We start from the raw sequence: 9,809 nt of genomic DNA on the forward strand, positions 1-9,809 counted from the left end.
CCCCGCTCTACAACACAATGCATTACATTTTACATTTAAGTCATTTATCAGACGCTCTTATCCATCGGGGCGGCAGCGTAGCCTAGTGGTTAGAGCGTTGGACTAGTAACCGGAAGGTTGCAAGTTCAAATCCCCGAGCTGACAAGGTACAAATCTGTCGTTCTGCCCCTGAACAGGCAGTTAACCCACTGTTCCTAGGCCGTCATTGAAAATAAGAATTTGTTCTTAACTGACTTGCCTAAAGGTAAAAAAAAAAAAAAAAAAAAAAAAAAAAAAAAAGTGACTATGTAATAGTCTGGGTGGCCGTTTGATTACTGTACGTGTTGCAGAGTTATATATCACTTATGGAATTGGCTGCCATGGTGACGAAGCTGAAGATAAAGCTCCAAGAGCCAGCGAAGAGGAGAGACTTTATAAAAAACACTTGTCTTCAGGGGGTGCGTCACAAGAGAGGTTTGGTTCGCGATTTAGTTACACATTTCAGCCTAATCACATAAGCAGTCAGGGGTGAGCAGCTGTCAATGTTTGTATCATAGTACTTTGAGGATTCATGTTTACAAAGATTTCACTCTCCATTTACATAACTCAGGAGACAGCAAAGAGGAAACTAGAGTGGAGGACTAGGGGTGTATAAGGGGGAGAAGATGGCGAAAGATTAAGAGGTGTGTGCGTGTGTCTGTATGAATTAATGCGTGGGTCTGCATTTGTATACATGTGCATTTGTTTGTACGGTGTGTGTTCCAACTGAAAACAGGGATTGTTCATGAGTGAATGACTCTCCAAGTGCACTTGGGGAGTAGGCTAAGCGGACTAATGCTTGCACAATAGGGCTTTGGCCCAAAACTGAAACAATAAACACAGAATCGAGTGAAATGGTGGGGGTTGTGAAACTGAGCATTGAGGACTTAGCTCCCATGAGGTGCTGCCGATCACTAAGCCATCTAACTTATCATAGAGATGTCCCACTTAATCGATCAACTTAACATTTACGTGGAAAATGCAATGTCATTACCACAGGGAACAAATACTTATGCAATCATGCTACAAGTAAAATGAGTCTGCCTTGAAGCCCCCATACCCATCAAGATCTGAAGGTTGAGAGTACCTCTTTACAAAAGGACAACAGTGGCACCATGTGGCAGCAGTGGTAAGTGCATGATTATCTTCTTCTTTGGGGTTTATTGGCAGACTACCACCCAAAAAAATGTATTGTCATCACCTACTGTGCATGATGAAAACATAAGAGCCCCCAAAAACTGGAGCTTTGTGGGTAAAATTGTATCTTCATACAAACTACCAAAATACACTAAACAAAAAAAAACATTTTTCTTCTGTTAAAATGTTTTAAAAACTCAGATCCCTACTCAGGCTCAGGAGCCTTGGAGGGTGGGACATCTTCCGATGCCAGTATACTTTGTAGATCTTCCGGTGAAAACTCTTGCAGGCCCAGAAACTTTTCTCACCAGTTTATTTATTTATTTGTCACTTGTGCCGTATAGTTTAGAACTGTGGCAATGAACGCCACAACCCCCCCCCCCCCCCCCCAAGATTCCATCCGGTTCTCTTGACTGGCAACAGACATTCTCAATGGGCTGTGGGGCCTCCACTACCTTATCTTCTAATAAAGTATCACTCCTTTAAATTGCCTCCAGATAGGAGATGGAGATCCTGACCTTCCACCACAATCTCCTTCACCCTTACAAGGCACTCCATGAACTCAGGATCACAGTAGCAACACTGCCCCTCTGTGTGCTGATCTTCAAAAATGTGCAACATGGCCCTTCGCCATTTTTATATTCTAGTAGTTTGGGGACTAATGGTCTTGCCTTGTTACTCGGAGGAGATGGGGGAGGGTAATGCTTTTTCAATTTCAGTCAGGGGGAAGGTTTAGTATTTTTGTATTTAGTCCAGGGGAGGATCATGTAATTGGTAATCGATTAAATGTCATATTGGTCAGTGTTTGAGAATTAGTTGCTTATTATATCTCGATGTATGCCCGATGCTGTCACCCTGATTCTCTGCTAGGTGCACAATATCAAGTGCGCCTAGTGTAGTCTCAATCAAATGATTCATAGACTACACTATATGCTATAGGCAAAGGCTATATGAATAGCGTGCTCGGAAAAAGCACCGGCCAAAGTAATATTTCTAAGAAAATGTACTTCCTCCATGAGTTTTTGCGCTGCTGGTAATAATAAACTCAAAATAGACATATACAGTATTCATGAAATTTACATAAATCAAATAATTTGTATTATTTACATAGTTTATATACACATTATTCAAAATAAACATATATGTTTGATATTTACACATAATTACAGTCAAAATTAATATTTTGTTGTATTAATGCTATTTAATCTCTCCTCAGACTAATATTATTCTGTTTGTCCTGTGGGTACCTTTGCCACTGTTACACCCCTTGTGTATTGCGCTGTCATGGTGTATTTGGTGTATATTAAATTGGGCCACAATGTATTAAGTGGCGATTTTAGCATGTTTCCACCAAACTGCAGATACAAATCAGTGCGTGATTACAGAGTGCACACAAAATTTACTTTTTCACTTAAATGTTCATGTACCGAATCAAAAATGTAACGTTCAATGTCTTTCCATCGCATAGTTTTGTCACAAAAATGTTGCGTTAAATAGCAAATCCGCCTACTCAGGTCTTGGCACAAGCCAACAGTTTGCAGATACAGTATGGGTAGGCTAGTCTACATGATGAGATTAGAGCGAGAATGTTTTGATTTGTTAAAACGGCAGTCAAGCATCGAATAAGAATAAGACCCTCAACATGTATTGGAGCGGAGCATCAAGCTAATACCATGTACTTTCACCAGCCTGTGAAATTCATCATGATTTATTTAATCTGTATCCTAATTTAAACTTCATGGTTTTGAACCGTAGTGGGAGAACCACACACCATGTCCTCGCGTGACTCCCAAGATTAATTCAATATCAATATTTGCGCATAAAGGCGTTTCCACCGCCATTTCTCGCATAATTCATTTAACCAACACAAAAAGATTCCACCAAGTCGAACGAACAAATTATCGTTTGGCATTTTATGAAATTGTACCGAAACTTCCTGTTTCCATCAGAGCTGTTGAGACTTTCCTGGCAAAACTGGATGGAAACGTGGTTGACTGATTTGAAATCTGAGTGAACTAGGTAGGCCCACTGTCTTAAGACATTTGAAGGAACATTTTTAACCTTTATTTAACTATGCAAGTCCAATGTAAGAACAAATTCTTATGTACAATGATGGCTTACCAAGAGGTAAAAGGCCTCCTGCAGGGACGGGGCTGAGATTCAAAATTTAGGACGAAAACACACATCAAGACGAGAGACAACACTACATTAAAAGAGACCTAAAACGACAACACATGGTAGCAACACATGACAACGTAGCATGGTTGCAACACAACATGGCAGCCGCACAAACATGGTACAGACATTGTTAGGCACAGACAACAGCACAAAGTGAAAAAAGGTAGTAATGGTGTACATAGAGAATAAATCTCGTGGGGGCCACTCTCTCCACACAGATGGGGTGACATGGACTCCCGTGACTACATCCGCATGCGGTATGAGAAGAGGCTGAGGGAGGGGCTGGAGGACAGGTCTGGAGGACAAGATCAGCCAATCTGCAACTTTGAGAAGTTCTAAGGTAGGGAAGTCCTTGTGCCAATCCACTTAATAAAGCATTTATAATTGATTAGTAAAAAGTTTATTTATTAATGATTACTGCATTCATAAGATGTTTAATGTAGGTTTACTAATCATTAGTTAAGTCTTTTTGCGTGGCCTTATCTAAAGTGTGGGCAATTTATACTTTATAAATGTTTTGACTGACCAGTAATCTTTCACAAAAAAAATGGAAATGCCATTGGAAGACATTCCAGCAGTACCTGATGCTCCTTAAGGTCTAAAAATAGCCTAGAGCATATCAATGGTAAAACACACACCTCAGGATGTTAAAGGAACTACACTACATAACCTAAAGTATGTGGACACCCCTAGATGTTGGAACATTGCTGTGGGGACTTGCTTCCATTCAGCCACGAGCATTAGTGGGGCCGGGCACTGAAGTTGGGGGATTAGACCTGGCTCACAGTCGGCATTCCAATTCATCCCAAAGGTGTTCGATGAAGCTGAGGTCAGGGCTCTGTGCAGGTCAGTCAAGTTCTTCCACACCAATCTCGACAAACCATTTCTGTATGGACCTTGCTTTGTGCATGGGGGCATTGTAATGATGAAACAGGAAAGGGCCTTCCCCAAACTGTTGCCACAAAGTTGGAAGCACAAAATTGTCTAGAATGTCATAGTATGCTGTAGCGTTAATATTTCCTTTCACTGGAAGTAAGTGGCCTGAACCATGAAAAACAGCCCCAGACTATTATTCCTCTTCCACCAAACTTTACAGTTGGCACTATGCATTGGGGCAGATGGTGAAGTGTAATTCATCACTCCAGAGAACGAGTTTCCACTGCTCCAGAGTCCAATGTCGGCGAGCTTTACACCACTCCAGCCGACACTTGTCATTGCGCATGGTGATCTTAGGGTTGTGTGCGGCTGCTCTGCCATGGAAACCCATTTCATGAAGCTTCCGACGAACAGTTATTGTACTGACGTTGCTTCCAGAGGCAGTTTGGATCTCAGTAGTGAGTGTTGCAACTGACAGATGATTTGTACGTGCTTCAGCACTCGGCGGTCCCGTTCTGTGAGGTTGTGTGGCCTACCACTTCGCGACCGAGACGTTGTCGCTCCTAGATGTTTTGACTTCTAAATAACAGCACTTACAGTTAAAGGAGCAGCTCTAGCAGAGCAGAAAATTGACAAACTAACTTTCTCGGCAAACCAAGATTAGACTGCTCTAAGGAGTGACTGCAATCCATACTTTGGTTTTGGTAGAAAAGTCAATGCCGAGAAAAGCTTATGTTTGCATTTTCGGCCTGAAAACATTTTTACTCAGCACATAGTGTGTCTGAAGCACACGCGAAATTGCCAAGGGGGATTGAGGGGAATATGTCCAATATTCAGGTGTGAGGGGGCTTTCCACTTATACTGTGTTTTGAAAATACCCCTCCATATACTCATTGAGACATAAATCATGTCAAACTGTGTAAAATTGCAGGAGATGAGTTTTAAATGTAAAAAAAAAAAATCTGCTCATTGTTTAACCATTATGTTCCAGGGGCCATTTTGAGACCTTAAGGCGCATCAGGTACTGCTGGAATGTCTACCAATGGCATTTGCTGGAATGTCTACCCATTTACCTATTGCTCTGTTCTCATTTAGTGTGCAGAATGTAACTGGCGTGGTCTGAATTCCTCATAAAAGCAGGAATGACTTTTTCCACAGTCTGGTACTAGGACTAGTACTGATCTTTGTATGTTGTTGTCGTTGTCTAGGGCGTTGGTCGCCGGATGATGGAGAAGCAGGGCTGGAAGGAGGGAAAGGGCCTGGGTCAGGATTCCAGAAGCCCTGGAGAATGAAGGACAGCATCCCAAATGCAAGAGGGGCTTTGGGTGAGTGCAACATTTACTATTACAATAATATTTAAATCTATAGCCTTTGTAACTTGGATATGTGTCACGTTCCTGACCTATTTATGTTAGTTTTTGTGTGTTAGTTGGTCAGGACGTGAGGTTGGGTGGGCATTCTATGTTATCTGTTTCTATGTTGGTTTCGGTTTGCCTGGTATGGCTCTTGATTAGAGGCAGGTGGTTTGCGTTTGCCTCTAATTAAGAGTCATATTTAGGTAGGGCATTCTCACTGTTTGTTTGTGGGTGATTGTCTCCTATGTCTGTATGTATGTTCGTACCACATGGGACTGTAGCGTTTGTTTGTTTCGTTTCGTTTCGATGGCGTCCGTTTCCTGTACGTAAGTTTATGTTTAGTTATGTAAGTTTATGTTCAGGTTTCGTTCAACGTCGTTTTCTTGTTTTGTAGTTTGAAAGTGTTTTGTTTCGTTTCGTGTTGCCATCATCGTTGTTAAATAAAGATGGCTTATTTCCCAAAGCCTGCGTTTTGGTCTGAGGATCCTTCTCTCCTCACCTCATCCGAGGATGAGGAGAGCGTCACTCGTTACAGAATCACCCACCAACACGCTAAGACCAAGCGGCAAGGGAAAACGAAACGGAGTAAGGGACAGGAGAGAAAGGAGCAATGGACATGGGACGAGGTTTTGGATGGAAAGGGTTGCTACACTTGGGAGGAGATCCTAGCTGGTAGAGATCGCCTCCCATGGGAACAGCTGGAGGCACTGAGGAGAGCGGAGGCTACCGGAGAGAGGAACCGGAGCTATGAGGGAACGCGTCTGGCACGGAAGCCGAAAAAGCCCGTAAGTAATTCCCAAAAATTTCTTGGGGGGGGGCTAGGAGGTGGTGGGCCAAGGGCAGGTAGGAGACCTGCGCCCACTTCCCAGGCTTACCGTGGAGAGCGGGAGTACGGGCAGGCGCCGTGTTACGCAGTAGAGCGCACGGTGTCTCCTGTACGAGTGCATAGCCCAGTGCGGGTTATTCCACCTCCCCGCACTGGGAGGGCTAGATTGGGTATTGAGCCAGGTGTCATGAGGCCGGCTCAACGCGTCTGGTCTCCAGTGCGTCTCCTCGGGCCGGCATACATGGCACCGGCCTTACGCATGGTTTCTCCGGTTCGCCTACATAGGCCGGTGCGGGTTATTCCACCTCCCCGCACTGGTCGGGCAACCGGGAGCATTCAACCAGGTAAGGTCGGGCAGGCTCAATGCTCAAGAGAGCCAGTACGCCTCCACGGTCCGGTATTTCCGGCACCACCTCCCCGCCCCAGCCTAGTACCTACAGTGTATACACTACGCACTAGGCTACCAGTGCGTATCCTGAGCCCTGTTCCTCCTCCACGCACTCTCCCTGTAGTGCGTGTATCTAGCCCGGTGCCTCCAGTTCCGGCCCCACGCACTAAGCTACCAGTGCGTCTCCAGAGCCCTGTACACACTGTATATTCTCCCCCTACTAATCCTGATGTGCTTGTCCTCAGCCCGGCGTCACCAGTGCCGGTACCACGCATCAGGGATAGAGTAGGCTTTGAGAATACAGTGTGCCCTGTTCCTGCTCCCCGCACTAGTAGGAAGGTGCTTGTCATTAGCACGGTGCCTCCAGTTCCGGCACCACGCACCAGGTCTACAGTGCGCCATATCCGGCCAGAGCCATCCGTCTCCCCAGCGCCATCTGAGCCATCCGTCTCCCCAGCGCCATCTGAGCCATCCGTCTCCCCAGCGCCATCTGAGCCATCCGTCTCCCCAGCGCCATCTGAGCCATCTGTCTCCCCAGCGCCATCTGAGCCATCCGTCTCCCCAGCGCCGTCTGAGCCATCCGTCTGCCAGGAGCCTGCAAAGCCGCCCGTCTGCCATGAGCCTGCAAAGCCGCCCGTCTGCCATGAGCCTACAGAGCCGTCAGCCAGACAGGAGCCGCTAGAGCCGTCAGCCAGACAGGAGCCGCTAGAGCCGTCAGCCAGACAGGATCCGCCAGAGCCGCCAACCAGACAGGATCCGCCAGAGCCGCCAACCAGACAGGATCCGCCAGAGCCGCCAACCAGACAGGATCCGCCAGAGCCGCCAACCAGACAGGATCCGCCAGAGCCGCCAACCAGACAGGATCCGCCAGAGCCGCCAACCAGACAGGATCTGCCAGAGCCGCCAACCAGACAGGATCTGCCAGAGCCGCCAGCGAGCCATGAGCAGCCAGAGCCGTCAGAGCGCCATGAGCAGCCAGAGCCGTCAGAGCGCCATGAGCAGCCAGAGCCGTCAGAGCGCCATGAGCAGCCAGAGCCGTCAGAGCGCCATGAGCAGCCAGAGCCGTCAGAGCGCCATGAGCAGCCAGAGCCGTCAGCCTGCCATGAGCGTCGAGAGCCGTCAGCCTGCCATGAGCGTCGAGAGCCGTCAGCCTGCCATGAGCGTCGAGAGCCGTCAGCCTGCCATGAGCGTCGAGAGCCGTCAGCCTGCCATGAGCGTCGAGAGCCGTCAGCCAGCCATGAGCATCGAGAGTCGTCAGTCAGCCATGAGCTGCCCTTCAGCCTGAAAAGGCTAGATACCCAGAACTGCCCATCAGTCCAGAGCTGTCTCTCTGTCCGGAGCTGCCTTTCAGTCCGGAGTTGCCCCTCTATCCTGATCTCCCTCTCTATCTTTATCTACCTCTATAGTCTTATCTATCCCTCTGTCTTGGTTTATCTCTCTGTCCCGGTATTGTCATTATTAGATATGTTATTAGGAGGATTTTGTGGGGGAAGTAAGAGGGTGGACATTCTTGAAGGGAGGGGGCTAGGATGGATTATGGTGGGGTGGGAACCGCGCCCGGAGCCTGAGCCACCACCGTGGTTAGATGCCCACCCAGACCCTCCCCTAGACTTTGTGCTGGTGCGTCCGGAGTTCGCACCTTGTGGGGGGGGTACTGTCACGTTCCTGACCTATTTATGTTAGTTTTTGTGTGTTAGTTGGTCAGGACGTGAGGTTGGGTGGGCATTCTATGTTATCTGTTTCTATGTTGGTTTCGGTTTGCCTGGTATGGCTCTTGATTAGAGGCAGGTGGTTTGCGTTTGCCTCTAATTAAGAGTCATATTTAGGTAGGGCATTCTCACTGTTTGTTTGTGGGTGATTGTCTCCTATGTCTGTATGTATGTTCGTACCACATGGGACTGTAGCGTTTGTTTGTTTCGTTTCGTTTCGATGGCGTCCGTTTCCTGTACGTAAGTTTATGTTTAGTTATGTAAGTTTATGTTCAGGTTTCGTTCAACGTCGTTTTCTTGTTTTGTAGTTTGAAAGTGTTTTGTTTCGTTTCGTGTTGCCATCATCGTTGTTAAATAAAGATGGCTTATTTCCCAAAGCCTGCGTTTTGGTCTGAGGATCCTTCTCTCCTCACCTCATCCGAGGATGAGGAGAGCGTCACTCGTTACAATATGTTGGGGAGTAACGAACAGTTAAGGGATATTACAAGTTATTCTTGTTGACATCCAGGCAAATAAAAACCCTGATTACAATATGCTGTTTTGTGCAGGTACCATGGAGAGAAGCTTAGCTCCTACTTGTGAAAAGGCCAAACCAGACTTGTGCATATCCACGGTGTATGATAAACCCAAAGACATTGACCAAGGAGATCCCTTATTGAGACGCCATCACAAAACGAGCATGAAGTACAGAGGCTGGCAGCCAGGTAGCAGCATTGGGCCAAAAAGATGACAACACTGTATTTACATGTTGATACAATTTTTCTTATTGCTATTATTACCTTTTTTCCCCATTAGAATTCATGCTTTGTTTATATTAAAGCACTTATCATACATGGAATTTGTTTAAATTATTTTCTTGTCTCCTAAATGAATTACACATTTGTAAATTTGACCATAGTATGATTGAACCAGAAGTAATTATTTTAGCCAGTAGTAGTTGGCTAGACCTGCCTTCCACCTGCAAGAATAAGGCCGTGACCTCAGCGATTTTCCTTCAAAATAAAGTCCCGCAATGATGGTAAAATGTTTTATACCAATGGACAAAATTTGTAACATTTTATGAGGAAATGTTGGTAGACTTAGAATTTTGTTTAACAATATGAAAGACGTAATAAGGGTAGCATTCCGGGGTTTTTCTTTTTGTACTATTTTCTACATTGTAGAATAATTGTGAAGACATCAAATCTACAAAATAACACATATGGAATCATGTAGCAACCAAAAGTGTTTTTAAAAAAATCTACATGTTTTAGATTTGACAGCTTTGCACACTCTTGGCATTCTCTCAACCAGCTTCATGAGGTAGTCACCTGGAATGCATT

General features: G+C 45.8%; 1 long non-coding RNA gene across 1 annotated transcript; it reads left to right on the forward strand.

Moving 5' to 3' along the window:
* The first annotated feature begins 784 nt into the window (after nucleotides 1–784).
* LOC129856711 (uncharacterized) lies at nucleotides 785–5,530 on the forward strand. Its single transcript, XR_008759799.1, has 3 exons — nucleotides 785–1,147; nucleotides 3,552–3,673; nucleotides 5,418–5,530. It is a non-coding gene; the product is annotated as an uncharacterized LOC129856711 (long non-coding RNA).
* Nucleotides 5,531–9,809: the final 4,279 nt, after the last annotated feature.

Source organism: Salvelinus fontinalis, chromosome 6, assembly GCF_029448725.1.
Source record: "Salvelinus fontinalis isolate EN_2023a chromosome 6, ASM2944872v1, whole genome shotgun sequence".
In the NCBI taxonomy this organism is placed as follows: domain Eukaryota; kingdom Metazoa; phylum Chordata; class Actinopteri; order Salmoniformes; family Salmonidae; genus Salvelinus; species Salvelinus fontinalis.